Genomic DNA, 14,027 nt, shown 5'->3' with positions numbered 1-14,027 from the left:
AGAAATGCATCTTTGATAAACCTACCGTACCGTTCCTCGGATACATAATCTTGGATTCCGGGTTGCAGATGGATCCACAGGGTCTTCGTATTATACAGCGCTTCCTTGGATTTTCTAATTTCTATCGTTAGTTCATCCCGAACTTTTCATCTCTTACATCTCCGATCTCTGCTCTTACTAAGAAAGGGTTGAATGCCAGAGACTGGACTCCTGAGGCGGAGGCCGCCTTCGTCCAATTAAAAAGGTCCTTTGCTTCTGCATCTGTTTTGCGTCATCCCGATGTCTCCTGCCAGTTCTTTTTAGAAGTGGATGCCTCCTTCATAGGAGCCGATGCTGTTTTACTACAAAAAGGTTTCAAGGGCAAGATGTTTACATGTGGATTTGTCTCCCAAGCTCTTCGCCCCTGCTGAGAGGAATTACTGTATAGGAGACAGAGAGCTTCTGGCCATAAATCTTGCCTTGGAGGAGTGGCGTTATCTATTGGAGGGGCCCAGCATCCAGTGATAATCTTTACCGACCACAAGAACCTTACATATCTGCAGATGGCCCAGCATCTGAACCCTCGCCAAGTTTTGATTTTGAGCTTCACTTTCGCCCGGCCGAGAAGAAGATCAAGGCGGATGCTCTTTCTCGGTCATTTGATTTCTCCAACCGGCAGGTGGAGCCCAGGTACATTGTAGATCCTGCTCGCTTGATCACAGTGGCTCCTGTTCTGGTAAAAGACATCACTCCCGGGAAGACATTCGTGCCATATGCCAAGAGAAAACGTATTCTAGCTTGGGGGCACAACTCCAGACTGGCTGGTCACCCAGGGATCTGCAAGACCACAGAACTTTTGTCTCGCCACTACTGGTGGCCCACACTGTCTAAGGATGTGCATGATTATGTGTCTGCCTGCACCATCTATGCTCAGAATAAAGTCTCCAGGACCAAACCACCCAGGCTGTTGTTACCTCTTCCTGTTGCTCCATGGCAACACATTGCAATGGACTTTGTTACAGATCTGCCCTCTTCTGACGGATGTACAACTATCTGGGTGGTCATGGACCGCTTCTCTAAAATAGCGTACTTCATTCCTTTGGCTGGACTGCCCCCCACTGCTGAACCTGCTAAACTGTTCCTGAGACACATATTCCGCTTGCATGGTCTACCTTGCCATATTGTTTCCGATCGCGGAGTCCAGTTTACCTCTAAGCTCTAGAGAGCTCTTTGCCGGTTGCTGAAAATTGAGCTGGACTTCTCTTCCGGTTATCATCCCCAGACCAACATTCAAGTAGAGAGGGTCAATCAAATATTAGAGAACTATCTCCGGCATTTTAATTTAGCCCAACACGACAACTGGGTACAATTGATACCTTGGGCTGAATTCTCCTATAACAACCAACTGGAGTTTACAGGATCCTCTCCACTCTTTGTCATTCATGGACAACACCCTCGTACTTCTCTCCCTGTTCCTACATCTTTTGGGGTACCAGCTGCGGATGCCTCTTGTAGGAATATTTTTAAGATTTGGTGTGACACCAAGGATTGCATCAACAAAGCAGTGATCTGCATGAAAGCGAATGCAGACAAAAGATGAAAACCGCCTCAGTTGTCATCTGGAGATAGGGTATGGCTCTCTTCTAAAAACATCCGCTTAAGTGTTGCCAGTTTCAAATTTGCTCCTAGGTTCCTTGGACCCATTGAAGTATTGAGGATGATCAACAAAGTGACATATAAGTTACGTCTGCCTCTCTCTCTGTGTATTCCTAGTGCCTTCCACGTGTCCTTGCTAAAACCAGTAGTCCTTAATTGCTTCTTGACGGCTCCTTCTACTCCAACTGCGGTATCGGAAGATTCTGATGAGACATTTGAGGTCAAAGACATCCCAGACATCAAGAAGTGTGGTAAGAAGACCTACTATCTTGTGGACTGGAAGGGCTTTGGTCCTGAGGAGAGGTCTTGGGAACCAGAGGAAAACATTCATGCTCTGAGCCTGATTAAAAAGTTTCTGTCTCATTGTGGATGAGTACTGTAACACTACAGATGGGTACTGCTGTGCGCCACTGTTCCCCTGCTTACCGCCACAGTCCCGGGCGCCGTGTTCAGCGGTGATCTGTGGCCGGTGCTTCCCATTCACCACTGCAGTCCTGGGCTCTGACTGTGTGGGTGCTGTTGTTCTGGTATCCGCTCCACAGTTTGCTCTCAGCCTTGGCCACAGCATGCTTGCTGCTTGTTTCCTGCATCACTTCCTGGGCTTTATGGGTTAGGTCATGTGACCTCGCTGACCTATCCTAGCCCTCCTGCGCATATATAAGTGGCTCAGACCCCTTCCCAGATGCCTCAGTGTCAAGATCCTTGTGTCCTGCTAAGGTTCCTGTCTTCCACTAGTGTTCCTGTGTTCCTGACTTGTATCTGTATTCCTGGACTATACTAACTGTTAGATCCCTATCTGCTTACCTTGACTCTCCTGTTGCCAATCCGGATTGCCTGACCTGTACCTGTGCTCAGAAGTGACTGGGCCCCACAGCAAATATTTGTAAGGGCCCCCCTCAGCGCGCTTCGCACCTCCCTCCTCCTGAGTAAACCCCACTCCTTTGGCACAGTGTAGCGGTATACTGTATATTGTAGGGGACAGTGTAGAGGTATACTGTATATTGTGTGGCACAGTGTAGAGGTATACTGTATATTGTGTGGCACAGTGTAGCGGTATACTGTATATTGTGGGGCACAGTGTAGAGGTATACTGTATATTGTGGGCACAGTGTAGAGGTATACTGTATATTGTGGGGCACAGTGTGGAGGTATACTGTATATTGTGTAGCACAGTGTAGAGGTATACTGTATATTGTGGGGCACAGTGTAGAAGTATACTGTATATTGTGGGGCACAGTGTAGAGGTATACTGTATATTGTGTGCACAGTGTAGAGGTATACTGTATATTGTGTGCCACAGTGTAGAGGTATACTGTATATTGTGTGCCACAGTGTAGCGGTATACTGTATATTGTGGGGCACAGTGTAGAGGTATACTGTATATTGTGGGGCACAGTGTAGAGGTATACTGTATATTGTGTGGCACAGTGTAGTGGTATACTGTATATTGTGTGGCACGGTGTAGAGGTATACTGTATATTGTGTGTCACAGTGCAGCGGTATACTGTATATTGTGGGGCACAGTGTAGAGGTATACTGTATATTGTGGGGCACAGTGTAGCAGTATATTGTATATTGTGTGGCACAGTGTAGAGGTATACCGTATGATGTGGGGCACAGTGTAGAGGTATATCGTATATTGTGTGGCACAGTGTAGAGGTATACTGTATATTGTGGGGCACAGTGTAGCGGTATACTGTATATGGTGTGGGCACAGTGTAGAGGTATACTGTATATTGTGTGGCACAGTGTAGAGGTATACTGTATATTGTGGGGCACAGTGTAGCGGTATACTGTATATTGTGGGGCACAGTGTAGAGGTATACTGTATATTGTGGGGCACAGTGTAGAGGTATACTGTATATTGTGGGGCACAGTGTAGAGGTATACTGTATATTGTGGGGCACAGTATAGAGGTATACTGTACATTGTGGGGCACAGTGTAGCGGTATACTGTACATCGTGGGGCACAGTGTAGGCTATATGTGTATAACATAAACATATTTCACATGAAAACTTACAATTACTTGGCTTGGCCCTTGGGGGTCTCGGACACCACTTCAACACTTTGGCCGCGGGCTCGGCGGAGCTGATGTTGTGTTTTATCCTAATGAGAAAGATTTCATAATAAGGATTTGGAGAAGGGGCAGAGGGATAGCAGAGCAGGGAGAGGCTGGTGCTGCTACTAAGGGGTCATACCATGGGGGAGTAATAAAGCCCACTATAATGCTCCTCTCCAGTAGTAATAATTCTCCTTATAATGTGACAGTGCAAAAATACCCCCTTGTAATGCCCCCAGTTGAGCTAATGTCCCCATAGTGGCCCCCCCAGTAGTAATAATTCTCCTTATAATGTGACAGTGCAAAAATACCCCCTTGTAATGCCCCCAGTTGAGCTAATAGTGCCCCCATAATGTGCCAGTATAAAATACCCCTATATAGTGCCCCCAGTAAATTCCCCCATAGTGCTCCTCTCCCCCCTTCCTGCTAGTGCCCCCCATAATGTACCAGTATAAAATGCCCCATATATTTATTTATATATGTATATAAAATATATATATATATTTTTCAATCACTTGTAATGCAGCCTTTATGGCTGTGTAGGTTAATGCTTTGCCTCTGATACACTGATACATTGGAGGTTGTGGGTTCGAATCCCAGACACACCAGGAGACTTTAGCAGACAGTAAGATTAGATAACATTAGCGGCTGCTGCTGTGAAGGGGGCCCTGAACACAATATTTAACTAACTTGAAAATAAACTGTCACACACGCTGCTGGGGCGCCGGGCCCCCTTGGCAGCCCGGGCCCCGAAGCAGCTGCTTCCCCGGTAGTTATGCCACTGCCTGCTCTGACCTTTTGCCTGTCTGACTACACCTCTGCCTCATCCTTCGGTCCTGCACCTCTGATATTTTTCTCAGGTACCTCTGTGAACCGAGAGCAAGGCAGGTGGTATGACTCCGCAACCAGAAAAGAGTGCGTACGCAGAAGTCAAGATTAAGAAAATTGCATTTACTATAAATTAATAAAAGCAGGTTAACAGTGAAGTACAGAGATAAAGACAAGCTTAATATATAAAACAGTATGAACAATTCAAATCAAATACTACAACAATTTCCACCTTTGCTGTGTCCGTGTTCGCAGTGCGGACACTAAGGAATAGCAGTCCCAGGAACTATCCCTAACTGACCCTAACTTTCAAGCGGGTGCGCACCCCCCTTATCCCAGTGGTCCAAGTGGACCTCTTACAGTTTGTGGAAGTGCACGGTGGGGCCCGATGTCGTCCTTTTCCTTTATAACCAGCGCAGGATCCGCAACAAAGAAGTCCTCCTCAGCAGGCCGGAAAACCAGATGGATATAATCCAGAATTTTACAGTGACTGTCGGTACCTCGACAGCACTGTGAGTCTCTTTACTGTTTGGGGCAATCCACTCAGCCCAATGTCGGCTCCACAGGTTAGCTGCTGCACACAGTCCTTTTTAACTTGGCTTCACTAAATGCACGGTCTCTTTATACTCCATCCGTCTCTAGACTGAAGTTCACACAGCTTGGCTGCACAGGAACGTCCTTTAGTATCTCCACACACGTCTTACACAGCACAGAACTTGCTTTCTATCCAGCCAAGATGGCAGCCGTTATAGTTTCAGTCCCTCTTCCTCATTCTTCCTGCTCACACTGAGGCAGGCTGACATCATAAGGGGCGTGTCACTTCAACACTTAACTGCTGTTTTAAAGAGCCACTACCACATTAATACACTTTCTCTATGGCAAACTTCAATGCAAATTGGTCCTATGCTGCCATCTACTGACCAAACGAATACTGCAGGCATTTACATTTATCTGTATTACTAGAATAGCATTATACATTAAATTTTAACACAGTTTACCAGGATAACGAAACTTAGACACATTACATAACTGTTTCTTACATATTCCCCCCCACTTTAAGATTGGCAGTCCCTGCCAATGACTGAATATCCAGAGGGCTGTACTCTTATATGTAGAGTGGTAATGTACCGTTGTATGGCAGGCCAAATAAACTCGTCCTGCGCATACCGAACAGGGGGAATGCCAGCATTTGGTCTAGTGGTGCGTCTGAGAACCACTGGTATACTCTGGGGTACTGTAGCCATAGGCTGAGAAGGACCAGCAGACTCCGCATCATAGGGGGCACAGGCTGGGGGCACACTAGTCACAGGTGGAACATCCTCAGGAGCGGGGATTGGCCAACAATCATCCTCATCATCGTAAGCCCATTCCACACCACCAGTCTCGGACTGTGGGAGCTCGTTGACATTATCAGTTCCATCACAATTTGCTTCTTCAGATTGACACAGGCGCAACATATTTCTGTGAAGTACTCGGACACAATCAGTTCCTTCCTTCTGAACTTCGTACACAGGCCCATTTGCATACTTGCGGGCAACTACACGATATGGCACAGCCTCCCACCTGCTTTCCAATTTTCCTTGAGGCTTCTTGACACGTACCAGCACCAGGTCACCTGGCTGCAATGGTGCCCTTTGCACCGGGGTCTTATCAGGATGAGAATTTTCTTGCAGACGCTGTCGCACCAATCGATGAACTGTCTCAAGTCTCTGCCGGTGTGCTCACACCCAGGAGGCTGGATCTCTTGGAGGGAACCCATCCACATCATTTAACTGTAACTCTCCGACACTTCGCCCAGACCGTCCAAAGAGGAGAGTATAAGGAGAATACCCCGTTGTAGAATGGACCTGATTGTTATAGGCCCACACCATCTCAGACAAGAACTGAGGCCACTGTAACTTCTTGTCCTCCTCCAAAGTCCGCACCATCTGTAGCAAAGTTCTATTAAATCGTTCGCAGGCTCCGTTTCCTTGGGGATGGTATGGAGTCGTGTGCGACTTCTTTATCCCGTAGATACGTTGAACTTCTTTCATTACATGTCCCTCAAAGCAAGCCCCTTGGTCAGAGTGGATGCGTTGTGGACACCCGTACACTCGGATGAAATCTTGGCATAGGGCTCGAGCTGCTGACTCAGCGGTCTGGTCCTTGGTGGCGGTCACCACCGCAAATTTGGTGAAGTGGTCCACCATTACGAGGCAGTACTGGTGCCCACTGTTGGATGGGCCCACCATTAGGTAGTCTATCATGACGATCTCCAAAGGTTCCTGGGTCACTATGGTTTGCAGGGGAGCTCTTTGTTCTATTGCCTTATGGATCTCACAAGTTCGACATCTATGACATACTTGTTCGACCATTTGACGGAGAGCTGGACAGTAAATCAGTCGCTGTAGCCAACGAAAGGTCTTCTCATGACCAAAATGTCCATTCTTATTATGAGCCTCAAGAGCCAATGATTGAGCCAGTTCACTAGGCACTACGATTTGGTAACAAATGTCGATTTCAGAAGGCAGATATACCTTTCGGCATAGCACTCCATTTTTCATCTCTAACTTTTCCCACTGACTCAGGACTAATAGCATTTCACGGGTCAGTCGTTCTCTTTCCTCTTTACAGGGCTTCTTGCCTTTCTCAACACACTTGATCATTTTCGCCAGCCCCTCATGGGCCTGCTGTATTTGCACCCATTCCTGTAGTGAGGGGCCAAAGAAAGGAGCCGTTTCGGTCCCTTCCACTGCACACTGCATAGCAGTGACCAAGGCTTGTGAAAATCTGCTGAAGTCAGGCATCTCCACATGCTCCAACTCATGATCCACGTCTCCGCTGGGGGCCTGGGTAGTTACCCTGGAAAGTCCATCAGCATTTTGGTTCTCCGTCTTGGACCGATACTTAATGCGGTAATTGAACTTAGACATTCGGGCTATCCACCTCTGCTCCAAAGCCCCGAGCTTGGCATTTTCCAGGTGAGCCAATGGGTTGTTGTCAGTCAGTACTAAGACTTCAGCTCCGGTCAAATACTCAGAGAATTTCTCAGTCATGGCCCATACCAGTGCCAACAGTTCTAACTTGAATGAACTATAATTGTCAGGGTTTCTCTCAGAATCTCGCAAGGATCGGCTGGCATACGCTATGACACGCTCTTGGCCATCCTGGAACTGAGATAGCACCGGCTTGCATCGGTATATAGCTGGAAGGGCAAGTGGTAATCAGCATACGCTAAGATTGGGGTCGTTGTAAGAGCATCCTTCAATGCCTGGAAGGCGTGTTCCTGTTCAGGGCCCCATTTCACAGACCAGTTCTTCGGACCCCCGGCGGTGCCTCGTACGAGAGCATTAAGTGGCGCTGCTACTCTAGCAAAGTCCTTAATAAACCGTCGATAGTAGCCGGCTACTCCCAGGAACGCCCTCACTTCTCGCAGGGTAGTTCGGTGTCGGCCAGTCTTGAACAGCCGCTATCTTGTCCCTTGACGGCCTCACCCCTTCTCCTGATACACAATGACCCAAGTAATCAATTTCAGATTGAAACAACCGACATTTACTGGGTTTCAGTTTGAGCCCATGTTCCCGCAATCGTTGAAATACTTGTCCCAACTGGCAGAGATGGTCCTCAAAGGTTGCAGAGTACACTATAATGTCATCCAAGTAGATGAGAGTGAATTCAAAGTTGAAGTCACCAAGACATTTCTCCATCAATCGTTGAAACGTTCCAGGTGCATTTGTCAATCCAAAGGGCATCCGGTTAAATTCGTATAGTCCCATGGGCAAGATAAAGGCTGTCTTTTCCTTATCTTTCTCGGCCATTGGCACCTGCCAATGCCCACTAGCCAGGTCTAGTGAGGAGAAGTAGCGGGCTCTTCCTAGTGCTGAAAGGGACTCCTCAATCCGAGGTAAGGGGTAGGAATCTCGTACGGTGCAGGTATTCAACTTTCGATAGTCTACGCAAAACTGAATGGACCCATCTTTCTTCCTTACTAGTACCACTGGAGCTGCCCAGGGACTTTGGCTTTCTTGAATGATCCCATTCTGCAGCATCTGGGTCAACAGTTCTTTCACCTCCTGATACATCTGTGGAGGAATTTGTCGGTAGCGCTCTCTGATTGGAGGGGTGTCTCCTGTGGGAATCTCATGGTAGATCCCTGTCGTACATCCAAAATCTTCAGCATGACGTGCAAAGGTTGTGCGGTTTTCCCATAACAGTTCATCTACCTTCCGGATCTGTTCCAGAGAACACAAAGAAGTCTCTATCTTCATCTGTTCTCGAATTGCACCGCCATTCCATTTAGGGGTGGGGTTCTCGCCTTCCCCCATAGACACGGTTACGGCCCATTCACCTCGTTCAGCCGGCCTCAACTGCATCGGGGTCGCTTTCCTCACTTCCTCCGGAGTCACATAGAGGTTAGCCAGCAGCCTTCCTGGGGCTAGGTCTACACTCTGATCCTGAGTGTTCACACATCGGAGGGGTACTCTCCCATTGCGGACTACTGCCAAGGAACGGGCTACTAGCGGATCAACACTTCTTCCGACTGTCGGCAGTGGTTCTATCAACACAGCTATGCCCTCTAGTTTCCTACAGGTGCCTACAGGCATGGACACTATCATCTCCCGTCTGGGTGGCAACGTAACTTTTGTATGCAGAGGGACCGAAATTCGAGCAAGAGGACACTGTGCATCTGAACTTTTCTGTAAGCCACATGTTCGGACCAGCCGCTGGAAGGCCGTTTGAGTAGGCCGATGGCTAGTGGTTTCTCTCCAATAACCGTGACCTTTCTTTTCAAAGAGAATCTGATCCAATTCTTTTAACACATTCATCCCCAAGATGACAGGGACCTTTACTTCATGTGACTCCTGTACTACCACAATGCCTTTCTTGCCTAGATCTTGGCCACATAATCTGACATTCATCCAGGCCACTCCCACCACCGGTACTGGTAACTGATTAGCTGCGACCACTCGTATGAATGTATGGGGATCATATTTCACATGTCGCTGAAAATACCGTTCGTAACAGTCTCTACTCAGGGTCGTTACTTGGGAACCCGTGTCAATCATCCCGGTAACCAGAATACCTTCCAATTCCATCTGTATGATGGGACTTGCAGCGATCAGATCCTCTTCAGGGCATTCTCCTCTCATAATCTCCTTCTCAGTTTCCCCTACTGCCCGCCCTACTGCAGCAGGGGATTTCAGTTTAACGGCGGTCTCTCATAAGCTTGTCGCTGCTCTGGACATCTAGCAGCAATGTGGCCCACGCGTCCACACTCCCAGCAGCGTACTTCCCGTCGCTCTGGCCATCGGTTTGCGCCCCTTCGGTAAGCCCCATCGTTCTCTCCTGAGAGTTGTACTACATTATTGGGACCCCTTCGGTAGGTCCTATCCTCATCCCTCCAGTAGGGTTGTGGGTGATGCTGACCTTCTTGGTATGAACGGCCCACCCCTTCGTCTCTAGTTTTCTGGAGGCCTGCAATTCTCATAGAATTCTCATTACAATTGGTTTGTAGGTGTTCCATTTGCTCTTGCAATTTCTGCATTACTGTAAGTATCTCTTTAACTGTCCCTTTTTCCACTGTTTCTGGGCCAGAGCTAGCCCCCTGCGACAATGTAACTCCAACTGCGGTCTGAGGCTTCTGAACCATACTATTGGCACGTGAGATGGCCTCCACCTGTACGTCATGAAATTTAGCATCAGTCTCCCGTCGTATAAAGTCCTGCATAGCAACAGTCAAGCTGCCATCACGGATCCCCAGAACAAACTGGTCACGGAGTGTCCGATCAGGGTTACAGAAGGCTGGTGAGCCCCCTCTTTCCTTCCCTTGAATATCTCGGAGCAGTTCTTGTAGGGCATTTGCATACTGAGGGAGACTTTCATTCTCCTTTTGTACCCTCTGAAAGAACCGTGCCTGCAGGGACCCCAGCAATGCGGTTTCTCCATAAATAGTTTCTAGAATCTGGACAACTTGCTCAAATGTCTGTCTTTGTTCAAATGGCCGCAATATCACTGTAGTCTTAGCATCTCCTTGTAACGTCAATATGGCTAGCTCTACTAGTACTCCTGGTGCGGTCTGGTACATGCGCTGTACCATTCGTATCTGCTCTGCCCACACACTCACAGACATATTATTGCCATCAAACTTTGCTAACTGACTCATTACAGCCCCTGCTGGCATTCTTCCTCTAGCACCATCCCTCCTAACGGGTGCGTCGCCGTCCATTCTGGTAGGCGGATCCTGCCGACTACGCCAATTTGTGAACCGAGAGCAAGGCAGGTGGTATGACTCCGCAACCAGAAAAGAGTGTGTACGCAGAAGTCAAGATTAAGAAAATTGCATTTACTATAAATTAATAAAAGCAGGTTAACAGTGAAGTACAGAGATAAAGACAAGCTTAATATATAAAACAGTATGAACAATTCAAATCAAATACTACAACAATTTCCACCTTTGCTGTGTCCGTGTTCGCAGTGCGGACACTAAGGAATAGCAGTCCCAGGAACTATCCCTAACTGACCCTAACTTTCAAGCGGGTGCGCACCCCCCTTATCCCAGTGGTCCAAGTGGACCTCTTACAGTTTGTGGAAGTGCACGGTGGGGCCCGATGTCGTCCTTTTCCTTTATAACCAGCGCAGGATCCGCAACAAAGAAGTCCTCCTCAGCAGGCCGGAAAACCAGATGGATATAATCCAGAATTTTACAGTGACTGTCCGGTACCTCGACAGCACTGTGAGTCTCTTTACTGTTTGGGGCAATCCACTCAGCCCAATGTCGGACACAGTCCTTTTTAACTTGGCTTCACTAAATGCACGGTCTCTTTATACTCCATCCGTCTCTAGACTAAAGTTCACACAGCTTGGCTGCACAGGAACGTCCTTTAGTATCTCCACACACGTCTTACACAGCACAGAACTTGCTTTCTATCCAGCCAAGATGGCAGCCGTTATAGTTTCAGTCCCTCTTCCTCATTCTTCCTGCTCACACTGAGGCAGGCTGACATCATAAGGGGCGTGTCACTTCAACACTTAACTGCTGTTTTAAAGAGCCACTACCACATTAATACACTTTCTCTATGGCAAACTTCAATGCAAATTGGTCCTATGCTGCCATCTACTGACCAAACGAATACTGCAGGCATTTACATTTATCTGTATTACTAGAATAGCATTATACATTAAATTTTAACACAGTTTACCAGGATAACGAAACTTAGACACATTACATGACTGTTTCTTACACCTCCTTGTCCGCCTGGAACAGCTGCCTCATGTGCCTATCCTCCTCAAGAGGTAGCGACCTGGTGTTCCCCTCGGGAAAGTCTATCCCCACCATCAGGGGTACTGTGAAGATCCAGGGGTTCACTTAGACAACGCCCTTAGAGGAGGTAGGACACGTGACACAGTGGGTTCACACCCGCTGGTTTGAGACACACAGAATACAAAGACCAGTATTAACAATTATACCACTATGCAACTACACTACATAGTGACTGAATAATATCGCCAAACTGCTACTAAATATAATCCACTGGACAAAGACCAATAATACCACCATATAGTGGTAGACATTAGGTTTACAAAGCACTCTGCAGATCATATAAGTGAATAAAGTACAGTAATATCCAATGACTCATTGTTGATGTGTTACCAGATTGAAATTGCTCGTTTTTCCTGTCCATCTGGCACAGATCTCCATGACAATTTCTTACAGTCACGACTTTGCAACAGTGAAATCTTTGGCTTCTTAATTTTCCGACACCCTCCTTACCTTGTTCTAACCTACACAAACTCCACATCCTGCTGATAGCTCTAATTCTGTGCCTGCTGCCCCATCTCCTCTTCTAACTGTATATGCATCATGTCCCCGAATATTGTACTTCAGAATTAATTTTGTTATAATTAGAATTAACTTCCCAAAAAGTTTTGTGAAAACAATAGTAATAGTAAAAAAAAAAAATGTGCCAGATACACAGTGCCCCATATTATGCCCTGCGCAATAAAAGTGCCATCTTCCCCAACTCACAGATTCATGATCTTATTAGTGCCCCATCCAGGAATACTGCCCTCTTTGTGCTCCCACACAGTATAATACCCCCATAGTGTCCTTTACAAAGTACCTATGCCCCTTTGTACCCCAAAGAAAGTAACAATACTTCCCCTTTGCCCACCTTGAATGATCAGTGACCCTTGGGTGTCCTTTAGAAAGTAATAATGCCTCCTGAGTGCACCCTAAAAATAATGCCTTCCTGAGTACTCTCTTAAAAAAATAGTGTCCCCTGAGTGCCTTCTTAAAAAGTGCCAATGCACACAGTGAATCCTGCTGGAGACGGGGCAAATGACAAGTAAAATTAAATCTGTCCTATAAAATTAAAGGATATGTCCAGCCTGCAGTTGTTGAGTTGCTGGGACTTGTAGTTTTACAAAAGTCAGACAGAGCCACTGTTCTGTCTTAATACACGTTCACACAGTGTGCAGTCTGACATTCAGTATAAACCATTCCGGTCTTCCAAATAGGAGGACTGTTTTCTGTAGTTTAACTTGTTTATTGGCAAAACAGGAGCATTTGATGTGATTGATCAATTGTGGTAAAACTATAAGAATACAAATAACATGTATAAGTATAAAGCATAACATGTATCAGCAGAAAGCATAGAACAGCATGTATTATAACAGTACATTAACACTGGGCACATGTCCAAAATGGCTGCCTATACATGGATTGCATGTCTAGCATCTAACAGTTACAACCTCTTTCCCTAAGTAACACTTATACCTAGCTAAACAGCCCTGCATAACACAATATCCCTGAGACAGAGGTAGAATTCTTACCAGATATGCTGGCACAAGAATGGTGGAGTTTAAGAAGAAGATATGCAGCAACTCTGCTGATGTCCTGTAACATGGAGACTGGAGAATGGGCTTCTCCTTCCCAGGATGCATACAGTCCCACAATACTTTGCACTACCCACAAATACAATAATCTTTATTAACAGAAAAAAAAGTGTAGTACATTTTTAAGACCGCTAGATGGTGCTGTTGCCAAACTAATCACTACAGAAATACGAAAATTGCAGTAGAAAAAATTAGAAATTAAATAGATGTGATCTGTAATAAATCTCCCTGTCCTGGGGCAGAACAGCCACAGATTAGCGACCGCGCAGCATTGCCTCCAGAATATTTTTCCTTTTAATAACTTCCTACAACAGTTTTGTCTGCTTTCTGAAAGGTTACAGTGACCCATGAAAGGCAAGTAACTTTTTACATTTTTGATACCAGATACCAGACTAAAGTGAGTGGAATCTACTATAACCTCCATTAACCAGTAATATATGCAGTGTGATTCTGGTGTTGTCACGCAAGACGCGACATCTTATTTTCTGAGCTAATGGACAGGAGAGACCGTTTGTCGTAGAAGGCAGTATTCTGACTGGGTTAGTGTCCCAGTTCTGTTCAGCTTTGTCAACTGCATTATATAGCAATGAATATATATAGACGTCGTCCATTATTATTATGATGATTATT

This window comes from Bufo gargarizans, chromosome 6 (genome assembly GCF_014858855.1).
Source record: "Bufo gargarizans isolate SCDJY-AF-19 chromosome 6, ASM1485885v1, whole genome shotgun sequence".
NCBI classification, from domain to species: Eukaryota; Metazoa; Chordata; class Amphibia; order Anura; family Bufonidae; genus Bufo; species Bufo gargarizans.
The sequence above is the reverse complement of the archived record's forward strand: the minus strand, read 5'-3'. Positions refer to the sequence as shown.